Source organism: Littorina saxatilis, linkage group LG8 (genome assembly GCF_037325665.1).
Source record: "Littorina saxatilis isolate snail1 linkage group LG8, US_GU_Lsax_2.0, whole genome shotgun sequence".
Classification (NCBI taxonomy): domain Eukaryota; kingdom Metazoa; phylum Mollusca; class Gastropoda; order Littorinimorpha; family Littorinidae; genus Littorina; species Littorina saxatilis.
In genome coordinates, this window is record NC_090252.1 from 234151 (window position 1) to 257500 (window position 23350).

At 44.8% G+C, this 23350-nt stretch overlaps 1 long non-coding RNA gene across 1 annotated transcript in view; it reads left to right on the top strand.

Moving 5' to 3' along the window:
- Positions 1 to 23350, top strand: part of LOC138972485 (uncharacterized) — a 74952-nt gene that overhangs the window by 51311 nt on the left and 291 nt on the right. Inside the window, exon 2 of the long non-coding RNA XR_011457640.1 lies at positions 23086 to 23350. This exon is cut by the window's right edge and continues 291 nt beyond it. This is a non-coding gene — a long non-coding RNA (uncharacterized lncRNA). The remainder of the gene's footprint in view (positions 1 to 23085) is intronic.

The following is a 23350-nucleotide window of genomic DNA, read 5'->3' on the forward strand; positions in this document are numbered from 1 at the left end:
AAGGAAGAGTGTGGGGGAGAGGACTCCGCCCTGAGGGACGCCATGACGAAGGAGGAACTTCTTGCTTTTGGTCTGGTCGACGTTAACTCTTGCCCTGCGGTTATAGAGGTAAGAGCGAATCCACTGGTACATGTTGCTGGACACGTCTTTCCTCAGCAGTTTTACAAGGAGTCCATCTTTCCAGACCTTGTCAAAGGCCTTCTGAAGATCTATCCAGGTGACGAAGACCAGCTTCTGTTCCTGAAAGGCATCTTCAACTTCTTGCGCCAGGTAAGTGACCTGATCTTCAGTGCTGCGGAACTGTCGGAATCCAGCTTGTTCAGGGGCGAGGAGGTTCCTGGATTCCAGGTACCACCTGAGGCGCTCGTTCACAATTCTCTCCAGGGTCTTCACAACACAGCTGGTGAGGCTGATTGGGCGATAGCTGGTGGCCTTCTTTGGATCCTTCCCTTTTTTTAAGATGGGGATCATGATCGCTTCTCGCCAGAGTTGTGGTAGCGATCCTTCTTGCCAGCTGCTGTTGAAGACCTCGAGTAGCTTGTTCTCTGCTGCACTACCAAGGTGGGTTAGCATCTCGTTGGTGATGCCGTCTGGGCCAGGGGACTTCTTCGCCTTTGACTTTTTCAGAGCTGAGTGCAGCTCGTGGAGTGTGAGTGGTTGACTCATGGCGTCCACTGTCGACTGTCTGGCAGGTCTCTCTCTTTTCTCTCTTCTTGCTTCTCTCTGTTTCTCGGGGCTAACATGGAGGTTGCTCTCAGCTGCATAGCTTTCAGCAAATTGGTTGGCAGCATGCTTTCCAGTTAGCACCTTCCCGTTCTCTTCTAATGTGATCTTTCCTCTGCTGGTGTTCTCATCATTCAACTGCTTGGTGAGCCTCCAGAGCTTTCTGCCATCCTTCTCAAGGTTCAGAGAGCTTGTTTTCTCTTGCCAGCTTCTCCGTCTTGCCTGTAGCTTCTTTTTGAGAAATTTGGCTTTGGCTTCCTGGAGGCGGATGTTGTTGTTTTGTGACGGGTTGACTTCTGCTTCCCTTCTGGCGTCTGCCAGATCATCATCCAGTTCCTGCAATTCATTGCTCCAGTAGGGCTTATAGTCTCTCCTGGCACCCCTGGGAATGGACTCACGCGCTGCTCTGAGGATGCTCATGTTGAAGTCCTTCGCCACCATGTTGATGTCTCGACCCTCGACTCTGATGTCTTTGGTGAGTTTGCTGGTGCGGTGTCTAAAGAGGAACCAGTTCGCTCTTTTGTAGTTCCACCGTGGGAAGGAAGCTTCAGTGCAGGACTCCATGCCCAGGGTCAAAAAGACTGGCCGATGGTCACTTCCACCTAGCTGTTCTCCGACCTCTCTGCTGGTTAGCTGGTGCATGTCTTCCGTGCAGAAGGCTAGGTCAGGAGTTGATGTAGTGTGCCATCTTCTGGAGTAGAATGTGGGGCAGTCAAAGGGACTGTTCAAAAGGATGAGACCTTTGTCGTCCTGCCAGTTCTCCACCTCTTCTCCTCTCCGATCCAGGTGGTCATATCCCCAACTCTGTGAATGACTGTTGAAGTCACCCACCACGATGAAGTTGGAGGCCTTTGCGGGGATCGTGTCAAGGGCGAGGTGTCTATCATTGGGGCAGTAGAAGTTGACAAGATGGAATTCTGATGTCTTCGTCTGGATTCGAATCACCTGATATTCGGAGTCCTCCATGTGCGTTTCTATCAAACAGGCATTGATGTTGTTCCTGATGAGGGTCAGGATTCCTCCTTTGCTTCGGTCTGTTCTGTCGGACCTAAGGCATTGGTAGCCTCTCGCTTTGAAGGACTTTTGGGGTGTCAGGTGCGTCTCCTGAATACAGCAGATGTTGATGTTCTTCTCATGCAGGATATGCTCCAACTCTGTCTTCTTGTTCAGGATACTTTCTGCGTTCCAGTGCATGACCTGAAAAGGTCGCTGCTGACTGGGTTTCTTCCTGGTTGTGGTGGTGCCAGTCACTTTCCTCCCGCGTCCCCTGGCGTGACAAGACGGACGGGAGGGACCTCCAGTAGTTGGGGCTGGGTCCCTTTGAGGCATGGGACCCGACGCTGCTCCACCCTGGGGGGTCCTCAATGGGCGAGCGCCATTTCCATCTGTGCTGGTTGATTGTGTCATCATTTGCGTAAGTGCGTGTACCCATGGTTTGTTAGAATGCGCCGTGCGGCCCGGGTCCTCCGTCTTCAGCATTCGGGGTTTTCTGTCGGGGTTACCTCACCCTTAGCTCATGGCCCGTACGTCCTACCCTGAGAGCACAGGGGGGAGGATTTTCCGGGATCCCACCCGGAGCCAGTTTGGTCCGCGGCCGCAAGCGGCTGATCTCCATATCTGAAGACCGTTCCCCTATCCGCCACCCAGGGACGCGCTGGGTTGGAGGTGGTCGCCCCACTGAAAATCCCACACTGGGTTAAGAAAGATCAGCCTGTCCCAGGTTTTATGCACCTGACTTCTCTAGTCCTTATGTAGCCTTTTGTCAAAGGCGGTATGTGTCAACCGTTTCAGAGGCCTAAAAAGGCACGTTTTGCGGCCATTTTTGAGGGGGTCCTCCACCCAAAGAGCCATTTCTGCTCAAGTTCTCGATGATTTGCTTTGGAAATTTCAGAAGTTATGACCAATAGGCAGACCTAAATCGGTGTTTACTTTTGATAATGTGTATTATAAGCGTGTTGTATTACGTACATTTTCCGAAAGAACTAAACAAATATTTTGTTCGTGTTCTGATCATCACGCAATCCAGCCGTGACCTTGAAACTTAAAAAGAGTCAACAAGATTCTGCCATGTGAGAAAGCGAATACTAGCAGAAGACATAGAAAGTTTGAATGAAATGACACGAAAATTAATGCTTTGATTTTGTTGCGAAATGTGTTGCAATAATGTTTTGGCTAAGATTAGACCTAGCAAAGACCTTCCATCTATTACGATAGTTGAAGACACTTTGATTGTATCTGAAAAAAAAGAACTGCGGTGCATGTAAAGGTTCAAACGTATTACTTGCCAACGCAATCATCGAATGACCAAGTTAAATTTGACACCGTTTGACTCTTGACTTTATCAACCAGATTTTCCTCATGTGACCCTAAAATGACATTGCAATAAGATAAAGGTAAATCAAAACGTAACATTTCTGGTTACACACACACACACACACACACACACACACACACACACACACACACACACACACACACACACACACACACACACATACACACACTAACTAACTAACGCACACATATACTAACACACACACACACACTAACACACACACACACACACACACACACACTAACCCACACACTAACACACACACACTAACACACACACACACACACACATACACACGCACGCATACACACGCACGCACGCACGCACACACACACACACATAAACACACACACACACACACACACACACACACACACACACACTCGCGCATATGTGCACCTGTGTTTTGTTTATCTTACTTTGCGTAACAGAGTTGCCAGTAGAATCCACACGCGCCAATAATTATCGCAGCCAGTGTGATCACTATGATAATGAGGGCCACGATAAAACCGATTATCGATGTCTCGGTTGTTTTAACTGAAAGACAAGAAAGATTGTTATGTCTAAAGACCAGTTTGGGTGTCAAGCGCTGTGCGTGAGTGTGTTTGTGTGTGTGCGTGTGTGTGTGTGTGTGTGTGTGTGTGTGTGTGCGTGCGTGCGTGTGTGCGTGCGTGCGTGCGTGCGTGCGTGCGTTCGCACGCACGCGCGAGTGAGTGTGCGTGCGTGCGAGCGTGCGTGCGTGCGTGCGTGCGTGCGTGTGTGTGTGTCTGTGGGTGATTGGTCAACGTTCCTGTGAGAGTCATTGATATTTTACTCATATCTCTGTTTCATTATATTTATTTGACGTTTTGTCATCTGGTCCATGCTAAATGAAAATGTCAGAGTTTTACTCATACCTTGTTATTTTCTTAAGAAATGGGTCGATTTGACATTTGGACTTTCACTTGTAGATGGCCTATAATGTCACGTGGGAAAGTTATTTTTTGTCCGTGTAACGTTACTCGTATTGTCCACTTACCAGAAAAGGCGTTTGTCGGAAACACGTGGACAGTAGGACGTGTGCATAGCTTGCCTCAATAAAAGCAAGGGTATTCTGTATTTCGCATCCCATATTAACCCAACAGAGGTTTTTTTTTTCTGGAATTCTTATATTGTTGGTTGTTCCATACTAACAATATCCAAATAGAGAACAAATCAAAATGTATGATGAAGTGTTGCTTATTACCTATAACTTTGTTTTCATAGTTTACTGTTTAAACAAATGCGTCTCTTACCAATTGGAGATTATGTCTTGTCACTGTAATTAACCTGAACGTCATACAATTTCAAGAGCTAACAATTTGCATAACTATTTAAACATATTTTTTACATTTAATCAAATTTTGACTAAATGTTTTAACATAGAGGGAGAATCGAGACGAGGGTCGTGGTGTATGTGTGTGTGCGTGTGTGTGCGTGTGTGTCTGTGTGTGTGTGTATGTCTGTGTGTGTGTGTGTGTAGAACGATTCAGACTAAACTACTGGACCGATCTTTATGACATTTTACACGAGAGTTCCTGGGTATGATATCCCCAGACGGTTTGTTCATTGTTTCGATAAATGTCTTTGATGACGTCATATCCGGCTTTTTGTAAAAGTTGAGGCGGCACTGTCACACCCTCATTTTTCAATCAAATTGACTGACATTTTTGTAAAGCAATCTTCGACGAAAGCCGGACTTCGGTATTGCATTTCAGCTTGGTGGCTTAAAAAATTAATAAATGACTTTGGTCATTAAAAGTCTGAAAATTGTAATTAATTATTTTTTCATAAAACGATCCAAATTTACGTTCATCTTATTCTTCATCATTTTCTGATTCCAAAAACATATCAATATGTTATAATTATTCGGATTAAAAACAAGCTCTGAAAATTAAAAATATAAAAATTATGATAAATTAAATTTCCGAACTCGATTTAAAAACAATTTCATCTTATTCCTTGTCGGTTCCTGATTCCAAAAACATATAGATATGATATGTGTGGATTAAAAACACCCTCAGAAAGTTAAAACGAAGAGAGGTACAGAAAAGCGTGTGTTGCAGCACAGCAAAACCACTACCGCGCTAAACAGGCTCGTCAGTTTCACTGCGTTTTGTACGAGCGGCGGACTACGGTCTTTGTGAAAATATGCAGTGCGTTCAGTTTCATTCTGTGAGTTCCACAGCTTGACTAAATGTAGTAATTTCGCCTTACGCGACTTATAATATTATTACTGATCTTTAAGATTGTTTGTTGTTGTTGAGTCAACAGTGCTAATCGTATTAATATCCAAATATAACGTTTATGTTGTTGTCAATTAGGACGAAAACACCGTGCTATTCGTACAATCAACTTTCACGAGTTAAAATAAAATACATAACTGATAATTCTGGGTTTCCTTCTAATCGTTAGTTGACGTTTTACATGTTTCATTGGGATGATGGATAAGAACATTTACCTGTCGTTTCAGGTGGGGTTGTCTGTGGTAATGTTCCACCTGAGCAAACAAATGAAGAAAACATTAAAGTTGCAGAAGCTGATAACATTGTTTTAATGCTAACACATTAAGCTGTGACATATGCCGCCAATATTTCAGTTGTATTCTATTCTTTTTTTGTTGTCAAGTACCGTAAACTACTTTGTAAGCGCCAAGTATCGAGCAAACGCCCACCCCCCCCCTTCCCCACCTAGCTCCTAGTTTGGGTCAACAACTGTGCATAGGGCATTGTACCTTGTAAACGCCCATCCCACACATTTATTTTAACGGTGTCACTCAAAACAAAATTAATGTTTTTAATTTTTTTTCTTCACCTTTTCTCTTCAGAGATATCATTCGAGTGAATGACGAGAAGCTGCCACACCATTGAGTTCATATTTTATGCCTCTGCAGTTTCTGCATAGCCATGCCAAAGGTGAAATACGTTTTAGGAGACTCGTCTGAGGCTTAAAAGGTCGACCTTGGGTGATATACAGAGATCGATTGAACGAAATATTGTTTAATACTTTACCGTATTTGTCACGTATTTTACTCTCTCTCTCTCTCTCCCCCCCCCCCTTCCTATTTTACCAGAGGATTTTAATCATTACAAACGGACTGACTACAATTATGATATTTCTGTTTGCGGAAGATTATGATTTTTGTTCAGGCATGCTGCCAACGCTGGATATGCAAAGTAGATCATGAATCATTGTTTTCAGTTGCGATATGAGCATTTTGTTCTTAAACCATGGCATCAGGGGATTGTTTCCATGTTCCACTCTGAAGAGGCAATTGTACACACAGGTACGCATCTGTGTCACAGAGGGCATAGACATTGTGTTTCTCACAGAAGCAAATCTTCTTGTTATTTTCATAACAAGTGATCAAATACCGCTATTTCTCACGAGAAACAGTACCAATAGTAAACGCCCAACCCCGACTTCTGAGATAAACTGATGGTAGGCGCTAACAAGGAAGATTACAGTAAATGTAAGCATTTGATAATGTTTTGTAGATAATGATATTTTCGATGTCTTAAAAAGGAATCCAAAATGTGTTTTTGTTCAGACACGTATACTTACTCACCTCTGGTGGGCCAGGTTAAGTATTCATGCTTAGAAATATATGTATAAAATTACCAGGGATGTATCTACTATTTGGCAACATGGCTGCAGTCATGGGGGTCGCATACTGATTGTGATGCTGTCACGGTTTCAGTGACACGAGTAGGAAAGGAACTCTTTGTGGGGCTCCTTTCCCAAATTGCAATGCAATGCGCCGGTGCTGGTTGCCGCATTGCGGAAAAGTTTTGTGGACGAGCACGAAATTCACGTGGAAAGTGCCGGCGTGAAATCCGTGCGGGGAAAATGGGGAGATTCTTTGCTCACTATTAAAACACGTGTTCCTAGCATGCTATACGTGTGAATGGTAGGTGACCAGTATTGGTCAGGGAGATCACTTGTTCTGGGACAGGCGATTGATGATTGGTCAGAGAGATCACATGGTCTTTCTTCCCAGTCCTTCGAGCTTTCCTTTGGCTACATGCTTTGCAGACGGAGGTCTGGTTTGTTTCCGTTGACTAAGATTTGGAGGATTCCAACGCGTTGAAAGACTGGTTTAGGTCTACCAACGGGCTTCTAGTGTTAGTGCAATACACAGAAGGCTTAGGCTACATACTTTTCGCTGCCGAGCGGGAGTCAAATATTCAAGCGGTTTGCTTGGGAGAGCTACGTTTTACGAGCTGTTGAGGTAATTATCCGTTACTTTACGCTGGTGACCGGTCAATGTCTGTGAAATGTAAACTCTGTTGTGTTTCTCTATGATAGCGTATAACTTGCTCATTTTAACGCTAACTTGTAATCTGTATATGTTTTTTGCAGATATGGAGATGAGGAGAAAATGTCTTGAGTTGTTATTAAAAGTCTATTCTTGCAGGTACCACGTGCTCGCTGAAGGGGGAAGTTAGATATGTTTAAAGGTGGAAAAAGGGGGGATTGTTGCCATGGTCACTGCACCAACTACTCTGTTCCGGTTGCTACACGGTTGCTGGAGGTTTGCTACCCAGTGCTACCCAGTTGCTACCTGGTTGCTGGAGATGTGCTACACGGTTGCTGGAGACGGGCTACACTCTTGCTGTTCTTTGCTGTACGGTTGCTGTTCTACGGCTATTGCTGGTGTTGCTGCGACTATCACCTGTCTGCGCCACTGCGTTTCATCGAATGGACCCTGGCTACACTGAGAGTTGAGTGCACCCAAGCGTAAACGCCCCCAGCCTTGTCATCTTTCTAACCCTTTATGAAGAACTTTGAGTTGTGACAACGTGGAGTGTTAACGCCTGTACAGGCTAAGACTTTTTACAGAACAGCAAAGGGTTTTCTAACTTTACACGGTTCAGCGTGTTCTTATTATTTCATAAACTCTAACTGGCTTTTGTCAGTTATTATTGCTTTACGACTTGGTCGTAAAAACACTTTTGGCTTCACGAGAAGAGGGAGGTGGAGAGTTAGTGTATATAAACAGACGTCTAGAACTTATACTTTTGTTGTTGCTAACTTTTGTGTGTGACTGCGAGAGTGGATCGTGGTGTGGTTAGTCAGTAAGCAGTAATTGACCGTTTTAGGTCATTCATTTGACTATAAAAACGGGACAGATGCCAATATCTAATTGCTCTGTAAAAACAACACTTTATTATTTACTTGTAACTGCACGCGCATGTATACATAACCGAATAAGGAGACATAAATGTTACCTCTGACGATCAATTCACATGGATGTCCCTGCGTCCCGTCCGGAGGAACAAGGAAACAAATGTAGAGTCCTGCGAATTCGTCTCTGACAGATGGGATCTTCGCGCTCACAGCACTGTTGCTGTCATTGCTAAATGTGTAACCGTCGATCTGTACGTCACAGTAGTGTCTCTCCATCTCTTTTACCCATATGCACACCAACACACTTTTCCCTGCAAAATGTGTGAGATTGTTAGAGAGAGAGAGAGAGAGAGAGAGAGAGAGAGAGAGAGACAGACAGACAGACAGACAGACAGAGAGACAGACAGACAGACAGACAGACATACAGAGAGACATACAGAGAGACACATAGGCAAACAAACTGACAGACTAACTCATATATACAAATACACTGGCTGCACAGGTTACCAACACTACACAGGTAGCCGTTTTGTTTTTCCAGAATTCAGATCATTTGTAGGTTTAATTTAGGATCTATGATCCATTTACGAAGATCAAATATTTGCCACTCTGCAGCGGAAGCAGCAAGAGTTAGTTTTATTAACTTCATGGAACAACTGATTAATCATATTATTTTGCCGAGCTGAAATGCAATCCAATAGTTTGGACTGAGTGTGATCAAAGTTTAAATCAAGTGCTTAACAAGTCGCGTAAGGCGAAAATACAATATTTAGTCAAGTAGCTGTCGAACTCACAGAATGAAACTGAACGCAACGCAACGCAGCAAGACCGTATACTCGTAGCATCGTCACTCCACCGCCCGTGGCAAAGGCAGTGCCCGTGGAATTGACAAGAAGAGCGGGATATTCGTTGCGCTGAGAAGGATAGCACGCTTTTCTGTACCTCTCTTCGTTTTAACTTTCTGAGCGTGTTTTTAATCCAAACATATCATATCTATATATTTTTGGAATCAGGAACCGACAAGGAATAAGATGAAAATGTTTTCAAATTGATTTCGAAAAAAATATTTTGATAATAATTTTTATATATTTAATTTTCAGAGCTTGTTTTTAATCCGAATATAACATATTTATATGTTTTTGGAATCAGCAAATGATGGAGAATAAGATAAACGTAAATTTGGATCGTTTTATAAATTTTTATTTTTTTTTACAATTTTCAGATTTTTAATGACCTAAGTCATTAATTAATTTTTAAGCCACCAAGCTGAAATGCAATACCGAACCCCGGGCTTTGTCGAAGATTACTTGACCAAAATGTCAACCAATTTGGTTGAAAAATGAGGGCGTGACAGTGCCGCCTCAACTTTCACGAAAAGCCGGATATGACGTCATCAAAGACATTTATCAAAAAAATGAAAAAAAGGTTCGGGGATTTCATACCCAGGAACTCTCATGTCAAATTTCATAAAGATCGGTCCAGTAGTTTAGTCTGAATCGCTCTACACACACACACACACACACACGCACACACATACACCATACCCTCGTTTCGATTCCCCCTCGATGTTAAAATATTTAGTCAAAACTTGACTAAATATAAAAATGAGAGGTCACCACAGTGCGACCACAACTTTTGAAAAAAAAACACTATATGACGTCATCAAAGACATTTATCCTACACATGAACAACGTTTTCGGATATTATCCGGAAAGACTCACATGCAAAGTGTTATAAACATCCTTCACACACAAACACACACACACACACACACACACACACACACACACATACACTCACACACACACACACACACGAACATTCACACAAGAAAGAATGTAAAGGTCAGGCACGTATACTCGCCTGGGCCTTTCTCAGGAGCACCAGGTGGATAGCGCACCATGTGGACCCCTAAGCCGTTGGCATTATCCACTGCGTGCAGATTACAGGTGACTGCAGCCTGTTGCTCAGGTGCAAAAGTTCCCGCATGACACGTGATTGGTTTGCCCTTACCAGCAGTCTCACAGATTGCATAACTCAGTAGAAGCAGACACACATTGTAGTTGAGGACAACGCGCATCTCGATCCTTTCGTATCTGACGACAGAGTTGTTGAAATGTGTCATCATCATCATCATCATCGTCATTTATTTCGTACACAACAAAAAACACCACCACAACCACATATGTTATCGTAACTTGCAAGACAAAGACGACAGAAGACTTTAATGTCTGTTGAGAATCAACACGTTTGTCTAACCGTGTAAACAAGACGGATAAATAGTTACATCATGTTTTGTTGGCATAACACACCAACACACATTGAGGTGGGTGGCTGTATATTTGTTTATTAAGAGAGGCGCCAAACATCCTGCTCTTAACTTTTGGTTGATGAAGAATGTTCAGTATATATTGTTCTTTTTATCTGCGATGCTACATTTGCTTAAATGCGATTTTTACCGTTGCTTCGGCATCATCAACTCTTTCATGTGCTTACTTTTTGTGGAATATTGGGACGTTTGACCTTTGCACGCGACCCACGTATGCAATTTGCACATGCTGTAATGTGATGAGTTAGCTACAATGTAACAAGGAATTATGTGGTTCGGCCGTTTTCTTTTGTCTTAAACCATTAAGGTTTTATGACGTTGTGTAGTATGATACCCACACACGAGTAGGTTACAGAACGCATAACAACTGCGGGAAAGGCTTGTTACGACATGCATTAAACTCATGTTTCAGATTATAGTCATAACCACAGAAAACCATTTTGTTGACATCAGATGATAACTACCCACTTTTACATGCCCAAAGGGTGAGCAGAAAAGTGTAAGAAGCTGACACTGAAACATTGCATGTTGAAAAGACCAACGCTTTTTTCAGCAAGTTTTCCTTTACCATTTGAATGTGTTTACCCCATAGCACGGAATTTCCTCTGCCACGGGACAAATTTGGTCAATCTAGAGGACAAAAGTAAAAAATCTACCATTTTCAGGCCAATATGGTGTGACTGGTGTGACTGGTGTGACTGAACAGAGTTTAAGGAGCTGGAGGGGGGGGGAGGTGGAGGGGGGGGGTGGTTACGTGAATTCTTGCAAAGGTACGCCTCTCAGAGAAGCCTTAGATTTGGCTGACAATAAGGAGTGAAGATGGACACGACATGGAGCAATCAGCGTTGAGGAAGCTATCGCTTTATATCAGCTAGATATACCGTGGATGGTCGTTTAATATATATTCAATTTCCAATACTGCTCCCAAGTTATTTCGATATGCACATATGGCTTGCTCTAATTTGATTTTCAGATTACAAGATTGTTAAGAATATGCTTTTGTTTTCTTCAGATGTACAGATACCTGAAGGCTACGTCTTTATCAGGGCGTCTTGTTGTCTTTGTCAAGAAAGAACATTCTACGATGTAGTGACTATTCCATGTATAGCTGCACACTTGTATATTGACCGTTTAGTTCTGAAAGACAGACACTTCCTTGGATTTTGTAACAGGGCTACTGAAAACAAAGCTGCACGCATTCCACGACAGGGTAAAACACGCTCAGTCATGGATATAAATTCAAAATAAACACTGCCACAAAATATTGCCACAAGTTTTTCATCCGAATAAAAGCATTCATTCCCGCGTCATTCATTCAACATTAATTTTCTTTTTTTGAGGCATCTTGGCTATTTGATACGATTTTCGAATCAAAGACTATACCATACATGGGTCAGGTGACAGCCGCTCAAAGAAAGGTACCCCCCATGCAAAACGACCTGACTTTAGATGCCAGGAAGAATGTTTTAGTGGATCAGCCAGTATCTACACAATCGAAAGGCACGAGCTCAGGTCATCCACCACCGCAGCAAGAAACGGATCTTGGAGCAGGATGTACCGCAAGGAGGGGTACTGTCACAAACTCTCTTCCTCATCTTCATCCAGGACATCATCAACAAAATGCCGAAGAAAGTTAGAGGCGCCATATACACAGATGAACTTGTCCTATGGTGCAGTAAGGAGCATGTCACAACAGCAAACTACAGGATGCAGCAAGCCCTCCAGGTGATAGAAACATGGACAAAATCGTGGCTTGTGAAGGTGAACGGAAAGAAAACCACCTACACCCTTTTTTCCCTCTCAACACATGAACCCAAAGTCACACTTCAGATCAACAACTACATCCTTCAAGGTGAAATCTCCCCGACGTACCTTGGGGTAACCTTTGACTGCCGCTTTACCTGAAGGAACCAGCTAAAGAAGAATCAAGCAAAAGCAAAAAAAAGACTCAACCTCTTCAAGAAGCTATCTGGCACCAAATGGGGCGCAGACCAAAACGTCCTCAAAAACTGTACGTTGGAAACGTGCGACCAGACCTAGAGTGTGGAACCGCTGTAACTTCCACAGCTGCGAAATCAAACAACGAGAAGCTTGAGAGAGTGCAGAACCAAGCCATGAGAATGATGACAGGGGCCATGCGAACCACTCCAATAAAAGAACTAGAAACTGCCACATGGCTACCATCCTTAGAGGAGCGTAAGAACATCAAGTCCTGACACAAGCAGCAAGTTCAAGAGACTCGAGGACCATCCAATGCACTCCAGGATGAACAAACCAACAAGGGGAAGACTCAAACGTTCAAATTTCCTCCAACAGAGCAGAATCCTGGAAAGAAGAGACCCGGAACTATTGGACCACATGCCCAAACCTCCCCACCATGGAACAGGTCCAGCTTCCCAGCCATCCAAAAACAAATCCCTGGAATCAAACACAAAGGCTCCCAGTCAGACCAGGAGAGGAAATCACTCACTCTAGAGTTTCTTCACTCCGTCTATCCCAAGGGACAGTGGAACCATGTCTACACAGATAAATCTGCCATTGATGCAACCAGAGATGGAGGGGAGCGGGAGTGCTTATCAGGTACAAAGAAGAAGACGCTGCACACTCAGTAGCAACAGGCTGATACTCAACAATCTACAAAGCGGAAGCAGAAGCGCTTGCGAAAGCTGCAAGATAACTCCACAGCAACCTGCCAAGAGCTCACGAGAAAATTGGCATCTTCACTGATGCCCCATCAGTACTCCAAGTCCCAGAGAAACACCCCAAGGAGCTGAATGAACTTGCATCTGCCCTCTCAACTCTGAGCTCAAAAGCTGACGTCACGCTACAATGGGTCCCTGCCCACTGTGGAGTCCGCGGAAACGAAACAGCGGACAGACTTGCAAAGGAAGGAGGTCTCTTAGAACAGCCAAACAAATTGGTCTCCCACCAAGATGAAAACACCATCATCTAGACCATCTCACGAAAAAAATGGCAGAAAGAGCACCCCAGACACAACAAGGCCGACAGCTACTATAGCCTGAACAGAGAGGACCAGGTTCTTTAGATTACGAACGGGACACAACAGAATGAATGCACATCTGTTCAACAAACTGAAGATAGAACAGTCAGAGATGTGTACCTGCAACACAGCACCGATGACAACGGCACACCTTCTACAAGAATGCCCGCTGCAGGAAGAAAGAAGAAACACAGCTTGGCCGGATGATACCCCCCTGCAAGAGAAGCTGTCTGGCGACCGGGCGGCCCTGAAGAGGACGGCAGCATTCGTGCGTGCCACAGGAGTGGATGTCTGAAGGGAGCGAACGAGAAGAAGAAGAAGAAGAAGAAGATACCAAATTAAGTCACCCAAACCCTACTTTCAATCAAAATTGGTGCATAAACCGGGTGAGCGCTTACAAGGTAGTTAACGTTACGTACGGTGTTTAGGCAATATGTTTCAGCAAACTATATGTGAAGGTATATTTAACTCGCCCTTTGCGTCAATATTTTAAAATACTTGTTTGTGTTTGTTACACGACACTTGAGATTGCCACAAGTTCTCAAACGTCGTATAGTTGTGTTCTTTTATTCTACGTCGCCCGTCTTCGCAGCAGCAGAAAACAACTCGTCAAATTGAGTTCGAGGATTTATTTAGCATTCCATACATACAACTGCACATCGTAGCAGAACTCAAAGTAGAAGCTTTTTTTACATACAAATCGCGCTGGCATATATAGTAAATACTCAATCTCGAGAATATTCCAGACCGAACATGATACAACTACATTATACGAGCCGTGCATGGACTAAACTAGCGACATTCTCTATGACGTACATCAAAAGCGCCGACACACTTAATCCGAACGAACGCCACGAACTCACGACTAAAACAGCATGGTAAACAACTTGTTTTGACAGGACTAGAAAGTTCACCTGCATTCTCGTCCAAGCATAAATATTGTGTTTACAAAATATAATATCGGTACTTTCCCACAAAGTACAAATAAGTCAACTACATGCAACACACAAAACTGAACCAAAGCTCAGCAACGGTAGCGTTTCCTAACATTACCCCCAACACAAGAAGAAATTTACTTAATTTCTTTCAATCATTGAAACGCTACCTGGACACATAATTATTATGTATGCATAACAGATTGAAATCCAGGTATGTACATTAGTCTGTTGGAGAATGAACACAGTTTTACTCACATACTCGGCTGAGAAAATCTGCTCCAACATTGTCTGAACCCTTAATCGATTCCACTCGCATATCAAAGTTCTGCAAGTACATCACCCACCTCATGATACGATTATTCACAAACTTCGCAGAGTTCAGGTAGGTGAGGGGTTTGTGATCAGTCTGAAGCACGAATTTCACCCCTTGGAGGTAGAGTTCAAATTTCTTGATTCCCCACACGATGGCTAAACACTCTTTCTCCATGGTCGAGTAGTTCTTCTCGGCTCCTGACAGCTTCTTGCTGGCATAGCTGACCGGAAACGGTTTACCTCCATGTTCTTGCATCAGCATGGCGCCGATCCCTTCGTCCGATGCGTCTGTACGCAAGATGAACTCTTTGGCAGTATCAGGAAGGCGTAGCACCGGGTCTCGTGACATCAGGTCGCGCACAGTCTGATATGCCTTCTCCTGAGCTGGTCCCCAGAGTATTCGGTTGGGGCATCCTTTTCGGGTCATGTCCGACAAAGGCGCCGTTATGGCGGCGAAGTTTGGAATGAACTCTCTGTAGTACCCAGCCAATCCAAGGAAGGATCGCACCTGCTTCTTGGTTTCAGGACGTGGCGCATTGAGGATCTTGGTGACGTTTTCCAACAAAAGCCCCTTTTGACCTTCCTTCAGTGAATGACCTATGAAGTCAACGTTGTCGGTTCCCAAAATGCACTTGCTGGGTCTCACGGTCAGATTAGCTTTTGTCAGGCGGGAAAACAGTTCCCTCAAAGTCTCCAGATGCTCCGCAAAGGTCTCCGTGTGGACTAGCAGATCATCCCAGTAGTACACAACATTCTTCATTCCTTTGAGCATTTTTCGCATTCCCCTCTTCAGGGTAGCACCACTGTTCACCATGCCAAAAGGCATCCGCAGGCACTCATACGTTCCGTCTGGAGTTGCAAAGGCGGTCTTTGGTATGTCCTCTTCGCGCACAGGAATTTGCCAATATCCCTTGCTGAGATCGATCTTTGAGAAGATCTTACTGCCGGTTAACTGTCGGAATAGATCAGTTGCCGTCGGCATTGGTTCAGGGTCAAACACGGTGATCTTATTGACTTTCCTGAAGTCAATGCATACCCTGTTTGTGCCGTCTTTCTTCTTGACAACAACAACGGGAGATGAGTAAGGGGATGATGACTCACGGATGACCCCCATCTTCAACATGTTGTCGATGTCCTTCTTCAAGGATTCCCGAGCCTGAAACGGGATAGGGTATGGTTTTGAGCGAACAGGAACGTCAGATGTGAGGTGGACTTCATGTTCGACCAAGGACGTAGAGCCTGGAACATCAGAGAACCTATGGGTGAAGTCGCCCATAAAATCATGCAGCTCCTTCTGCTGATCTTCTGTCAGGTCAGGTCCTAGCTTGACGTCATCCACTCCCTCTTTCTTGTGGAGGTCTCCCAACTCTAGTAGTTCCTCACCGTCGAACTCGTCTAGTTCGGCTGGTTCTTCCACCATTGCTGCGATCTGTACTGCTTCCGGAGGTCTCTCCACATACAGTTTCAGGAGGTTAGCGTGGTAGATCTTGGACTTCTTGCCGACATTCACCTTGTAGTCGTTGATCCCTACCACGGCCTCAACCTCGTATGGGCCTTTCCACTGCATCAGTAGTTTGTTGTGATCAGTGGGAAGCAGTATCAGCACTTTGTTACCTGGTGTAAACTTCCTGTTTACGGCTTTGCGGTCGTAGTAGTGCTTTCCACTATCCTGAGACTTTCTCAAGTTCTCTCGAGCAATCTCGAGAGTCTCCTCCAGTTTCTCTCGCAACTCGAACACGTACTGGTAACTGTTCTTCACTTCAGGTGTGTCCACATCTTTCGTCCACAATTCCTTTAGTATCTGCATCGGGCCTCTCACGGTCCGCCCGTACATCAGCTCGAACGGGGAGAATCCAGTGGACTCTTGTGGCACCTCCCTGTATGCAAACAGCAAGGCATTGATGTAGCGATGCCACTGCCTTGGCTGCTCACTGCATAGTTTCTTCAGCGTGGACTTCAGCGTCGCATTGAATTTTTCGACCAGCCCATTGCACATCGGGTGATAGGGTGTCGTAGTCAAGTGACGAATGCTCAGCAGCCTGTTGACCTCTTCCATGCATTCAGAGACAAACTGTGTCCCCAGGTCTGTGAGGATCTCTTCAGGAACCCCAATTCTGCTGAAAATGTCCACAAGTGCCTCGGCAACAGTCTCGGTGTCAATTTTCTTCAGAGGCACGGCTTCTGGGTACCTGGTTGCATAGTCTACCAGGGTCAGTACCCAACGATGACCCGCTTCACTTGGCGGTTTTATCTCGCCGATGAGGTCAATGGCCACCCTCTTGAAAGGTCGGTCGATCAAAGGCATCTTCTGCAACGGCACTTTCGGGACCCTTCCTCGAGGTATGGTTTTCTGGCAAATATCGCACGATCGGCAGAATCGAGTCACAACTGCATGCAGTCCTGGCCAGTAAAACGCAGCCTGGATTCTGTCCGATGTCTTCTTGACACCCAGGTGACCTCCCATAATAGAGTCGTGGGCCACCTCCATCACCTGGCGCCTAAGTGGTTGAGGCACCAGAACTTGACGTAATGGCTTCCCACCGTTGACTCTCGCGTGCTGGAACACTCTGTACAGAATCTTGGCCTTCACTTCAAATTGCACAGTGCCTTCGCCCTTAGTCATCTCCTTGACAGGACGACTCCTGTACTTTGTTAAGGTCGAATCAGCTTCCTGTAGCTGAATCAGCCGATCCCTGTCCACGACAGCAGTTGCAGAACTGTTGGTGACCCTGAGTGGCGTAGTTGTTTTGTCCTTCTTCGCCTGGGCTCTGGTCGTCACAGCGCTTACAACCTGCGGCTGGTCGCGGCGATGCACAGTTGCTCTGTCATCTCGTAACAGTTCGCTGATATCTTCATTCGCGAATGGCAGTGGGTCTTCCTCCTCAACAGCAGGCTGAGCTGCGCCCATTCTCCATTCGACATCAGGGTCATCAGGACGTCTCGCACCCCCAATGTTCCCAATTAATAGATCGTACAAGGGCTTCTTCAGGCAGACGGCCTCAACTTCTCCGGTGAAGTATGGAGTATCTATCTGGATCTTTGCCACTGGTGCCCTCACGCATTTGCTGTCAGCCATGAGCGTCCACTTGAAGTCACCAGTGAACTTCTCTGTTGGCACCAGATCCTCTTTGACAATGACTCCATTGCAGCCCGAATCTCTGAGAACAGTCACTTCCTGCTTCTCAACAAATCCCTTCGACACGGGCATGTTCGACACTGACACAGCTGCGCTGGCGACGACAGAGATTGACTTGCCATTGGCGAGTAGAAGCTGGCCATCAGATAGACATTCTTCCACGTCCGATGGTGTATCCACTTGCTCGGCAGCCCTTGGGAGTATGACGCTGCTCGCACATACTTGTTGGTTCGAGCCACTCGTTTGCCTCTTGTTGTCGTAATATCTCCGTCGATGTTCTTGCGCTTTGTCTTTGACATGTCCGTTATTTTTCTTTTGGGGACAGTTGGCGACTCGGTGGCCCTTGGCATTGCAATGGAAACACGTTATGTTCTGTCCTTCATTGGATGATGGTGCGGACTCAGTTTGTCCCTTGGGATGTTGGTTTCCCTGGTTCCCGCTCTTCTGGAAAGGTTTCGATGACTTTGACGTCCCCAGGGTCCTTCCATGAGCAATGAGATAACGCTCAGCAGCATCAGTAATGTCCTTCAAACCCCGCAGTTTTTGCTCTTCCAAGCGGGTCGCCAGGTCCTTCGGGCAGGCATTAAGGAACTGCTCCTTCACGATCAAGTCCCGCAGACTCTCGTATGACTGCACTTCACCTGATAACTCCACCCACTTCTGCAGGTATGACGACAGGCGCTCCGCAAACTGGCTCGGTGTCTCTCCAGACAATGGCTGGCATTCGCGGAAGCGTTGACGGTAGCCCCTTTCAGTGAAGTTGTAGCAACGCAACAGAGCTTCCTTCAGTACATCATAGTCTCTGGCGTCATCATTTGAGAGTCTAGTGTAGACCTCAAGTGCTGCCCCAGTCAAATGTGCGCTGAGTTGAATCGCCCAGTCGTCGCGCTGCCATCTAGCACTCTCAGCGAACCTCTCGAATCTTGCAAGGTAGCAGTCGATCTGGTCCTTCCCGTCAGCGAATGCTGGAAGTTTCGGTGCCCTGTGTAGCATTTGCTGCTGGTTATCTCTTTGGCGTGGTGCCTCGTGCTCATTTTGAACACGCACCATTTCTGTCTGAAGCTCTAAGCGCTTGGTCTCCATTTCTATCTGGAGCTCTAAGCGTTTCAGCTCAATTTGCCTTTCTTCACGCTGTGCTTCTCTTTCTCCACGCTCACGCTGCGCTTGTCTTTCTTTATCTTCACGCTGCGCTTGTCTTTCTTCACGCTCACGCTGCGCTTGTCTTTCTTCACGCTGCGCTAGCAGTTGTGTCTGGGACTCGACGAACTCCGTCAGCTGCTTGCCTTTCAGTCCCAGTTCAACTCCTTTTGCCCAGAACTCAGCCATTCTGGTCTTTTCCGGTGCGTTCGTCTGTATTCTTTCACAGCCCCGAACGTAGACGAATGTAGTCTTCTAAAAGAACACAGTCTCTACCGCACCTCCGATGCTTCTCTCGTCGCTGGTCACCTTCGTAGACGCAGGCTGCCACCCTCCTCGTCTAACGTGACGGCGCACTCTGCTCACGATACGTACACGACGTACCTCAGTCGTATTTCGTAGTATTAATGCACTAGCTCCGCGACGAAGTCCGTCTCGTCCAAACGGCAGCTAACCTCTGTAATCCCGATACACTCCGGCGTCGCTCACCGTACCGAGCTGCGGCGATTACCAAACTCTTCACCAGTCACACCGAATCCACGGTTCCGTAGTCTCAATACTGATCCCTCAGGATACACCCGATTGATGGCTACCTCCTGTGACTGTCTTGACACTAGTCCTTGTTGCTGGAAAACCCTTGGCGTTAAACGTAGATCCTTGGCTTGGCCCCCAATTGTTACACGACACTTGAGATTGCCACAAGTTCTCAAACGTCGTATAGTTGTGTTCTTTTATTCTACGTCGCCCGTCTTCGCAGCAACAGAAAACAACTCGTCAAATTGAGTTCGAGGATTTATTTAGCATTCCATACATAAAACTGCACATCATAGCAGAACTCAAAGTAGAAGCTTTTTTACATACAAATCGTGCTGGCATATATAGTAAATACTCAATCTCGAGAATATTCCAGACCGAACATGATACAACTACATTATACGAGCCGTGCATGGACTAAACTAGCGACATTCTCTATGACGTACATCAAAAGCGCCGACGCACTTAATCCGAACGAACGCCACGAATTCACGACTAAAACAGGTAAACAACTTGTTTTGACAGGACTAGAAAGTTCACCTGCATTCTCGTCCAAGCATAAATATTGTGTTTACAAAATATAATATCGGTACTTTCCCACAAAGTACAAATAAGTCAACTACATGCAACACACAAAACTGAACCAAAGCTCAGCAACGGTAGCGTTTCCTAACAGTGTTTAAAGAATTTTTAGAATCTCGGCTGATTTTCAGTTGTTTCTTTCACAACTTTGATCTTATTATATACTAGCAGTCAGGGCCCTGCTTCGCCCGGGGCATTCTGGCCGGGACGTTCTGGCCTTCGAAGACATGTGCTACCTATTCAGAGTGTCCCCATCAATTCAAGTCCTGCTTACTTGGTTTTATGGAATGAGTTAATTACCTCCCTTTCTTGAGAAAAATCCAGATATTTGAGCAGCAGTTTTAACTGATCCCTTTACACCCCTTCAGCATAAGGTATTATAGCATGATAAGAGTTACCCACCTTCCATAGATAACAAAGCAACAGTTACCTCCCTTTGCACTATATAGACAGTATTTAACAATGTGGAGGTTCATTCTACAAGAAAGGCAACCATGAATCAAGCAACTAAAACCCAGGTGCACATCTGTGGCTCCTAGGCAGTGTGCATGCACACTATCTTGTTCCTGCCTCTTCCCATCTCTGAAGTATAGCGACCACAGACAGACAGACATACACACTTACATCCATTCTTAAATATATTAGATACTGTCGGGCCAAACACTTGCTGTGACAAATCCTGATGCTTGATCACATCCCAGCAATACATACCAAAATGTCATGTGTTGGCCAAAGCATGAAGTTTTGTTAGTTTTTTGTTAGACATAATGCTAATAGAAGCTACCAAGCACTCATCCAGGTATGCATACATATGCACGTTGTGATACAGTATTTAGTCTTATTGATACGTAAGTGTACAATTAATTAAGTTGTACAAAACTACCCCCAAAAATGTTTGGTATTTATAGTTCGAACCAAAAGTTATAAAAGCTGTAACATTTGAAAACCAAAACTTAATTCTAGCAGTAACATGCAAGTTATGCGTGTCGTATCATTGTGTTTTCCAAACTACATAACTTTGAATTGATCTATTTCCGTCAATTTTACATGCAGAACCACCAAAATCAGAAGGTGCACTAATCATAAGCTAGTCCACGTCTCTATTACACGAAGTGTGTGCTTGGATGCATATCATATCAATACAACAGCTTTGCACGCACGTTTGTGGTTTCTGAAAGCAAAATATTTCAAGAAGTCTTTGAATATGGGCACTGTGAGCTATATGTTCAATGATCACTTTAATGCAGCAAAAAGAGGAATAATATGAGGTACATGGTAGATACCAACTTTAGTAACAACATGCATTTTGGGAAGCTGTTTAAGGTGTTATGAGTGTATTCAAGTTGCGGTTCTTGCTAATGTTTATACTCATAAAGTTACTTGCCTTGATTGCGACGGCGTATGCGCACGGTCCACTGTGCATTCACCATGGGGCGCCCAATTTGCACTGCTAGAACTACGATACTTCTTGATTTCAGTAAAATTAATAGTTCCATTACATGTCAACTACTTTGTTTTTAAATGATAATTTAGAGATCGCCAGAGGGTATTGTGTGAATAACATAATCCGGTCAAGTGTGCGCACAGCGCCGTGCGGATAGTAGCTCTCGGTCCATTCCTTCTTTCCGGTATGGAAACAGACGTGTTTCTGGCGAAAGAATCGGCGTTTTCAACTCGTCATATCTTTGTGGAGAAAAGCGACTTCAGAAATATTGTGTCTTTTCTCCATATGCAATTTTCTTCTTAAAGAAAATAGAGTGAAGAAGAAGAGAAGGCGTAGAAAGCAGAATATATTATCTAAGTTAGTATTGAAACGGTGTGGAATTAAAATTCACACTCTAAAATCATATTTGTTCTTTCGCTTAGTAAATGGTTTGAAAATAGGTATGATTCAGTCCTTTCCCATTGTTCTCTTGCGGTAGAATTTAATTGGCTTTGACACGATGGCGCCGACTGAACTGACTGGATGTGAACCCTAGGTCACTTCTCCTGTCACTCACCCCCTACGCCTTTGTTTGTGCACGTAGAGGGCCGTCAGCGAGGGCATTGTCTTTTCTACATCCACCTCTCACCTCCCACCTCCCCAACCCCCTTTCCTGTTTGATCTGATTCTTTACTTCTATGATGCTGGGCTTTTGTTAATAATACTTGTTACACACAGACGAACACACACACACACACACACACACACACACACACACACATATACACACACGCATACGTGCACACACACACACATTCTCTCTCTCTCTCTTCCTCTCTCTCTGTTTGTCTCTCTCTCTCTCTCTCTCTCTCTCTCTCTCTCTCTCTCTCTCTCTCTCTCTCTCTCTCTCTCTCTCTCTCGTTTCTGTAGCTTTTCTATTAATCTTTCTAGTTTTACCCATGAATTTAATATAATATAATGTATTCTGTATGCATTTGTTTAGTAGAATGTCGATTTTATGCTTATCATCTACGTACGAGAAGCCTGTTGAATATACACTGTGTTTGATTGTGGTTAACTTGTAACTGCATACGTGTTTTGGTGTGACATGACTATTTTGTGAGGTAATAGTCAGAGGTTTTGCACTTTGTTGACAGTGTTGATAACCAATGAGTGTTTGGTATCAAATGATGCGTCGTAGAATTTCCATTTTATTGATGTATATCTTTATAGCGTTTTTGATGTAGTTTTCTTAGTGCAGGAGTGTTTGTGTATTTTTGAGGGATTTTAACTGTAGCTTCTATGGAGGCTGACAGCAGCCTCGAAACTCTCCCCCCTCCCTCCCCATTTTGTTCTGTGGTCCCAGAGCGACGTTTTCATTGGTTCCTTAGCTGTGACGTCAGGGACAGTCATGGAAGGTATATAAGCTGTTAGTTTTCGAGGTTCGGCGGGAGTTTGAGCAACCAACCTGACTTTGTGTCTAAAAGGTATACCGGACTTCCCACTTAGGGTTACAGCATTGCTTCTTTGGGAATGGTTGTGGGAGGGTCCCAACCTGAGTACCGAACGGTTGTGGGAGGGTCCCAACCTAGTATTGAAGTATTTGTTGTCATCTCTAAACTGTCCTCCGGAGTCTGAGCAACCAACCTGACTTTGTGTCTAAACGGTATACCGGACTCCGCCATGTGGACTGAACTAACAGGGTTAAAAACAAACGTTCTGCAGTCCCAGGTTACCACGCGGCGAGTAAAG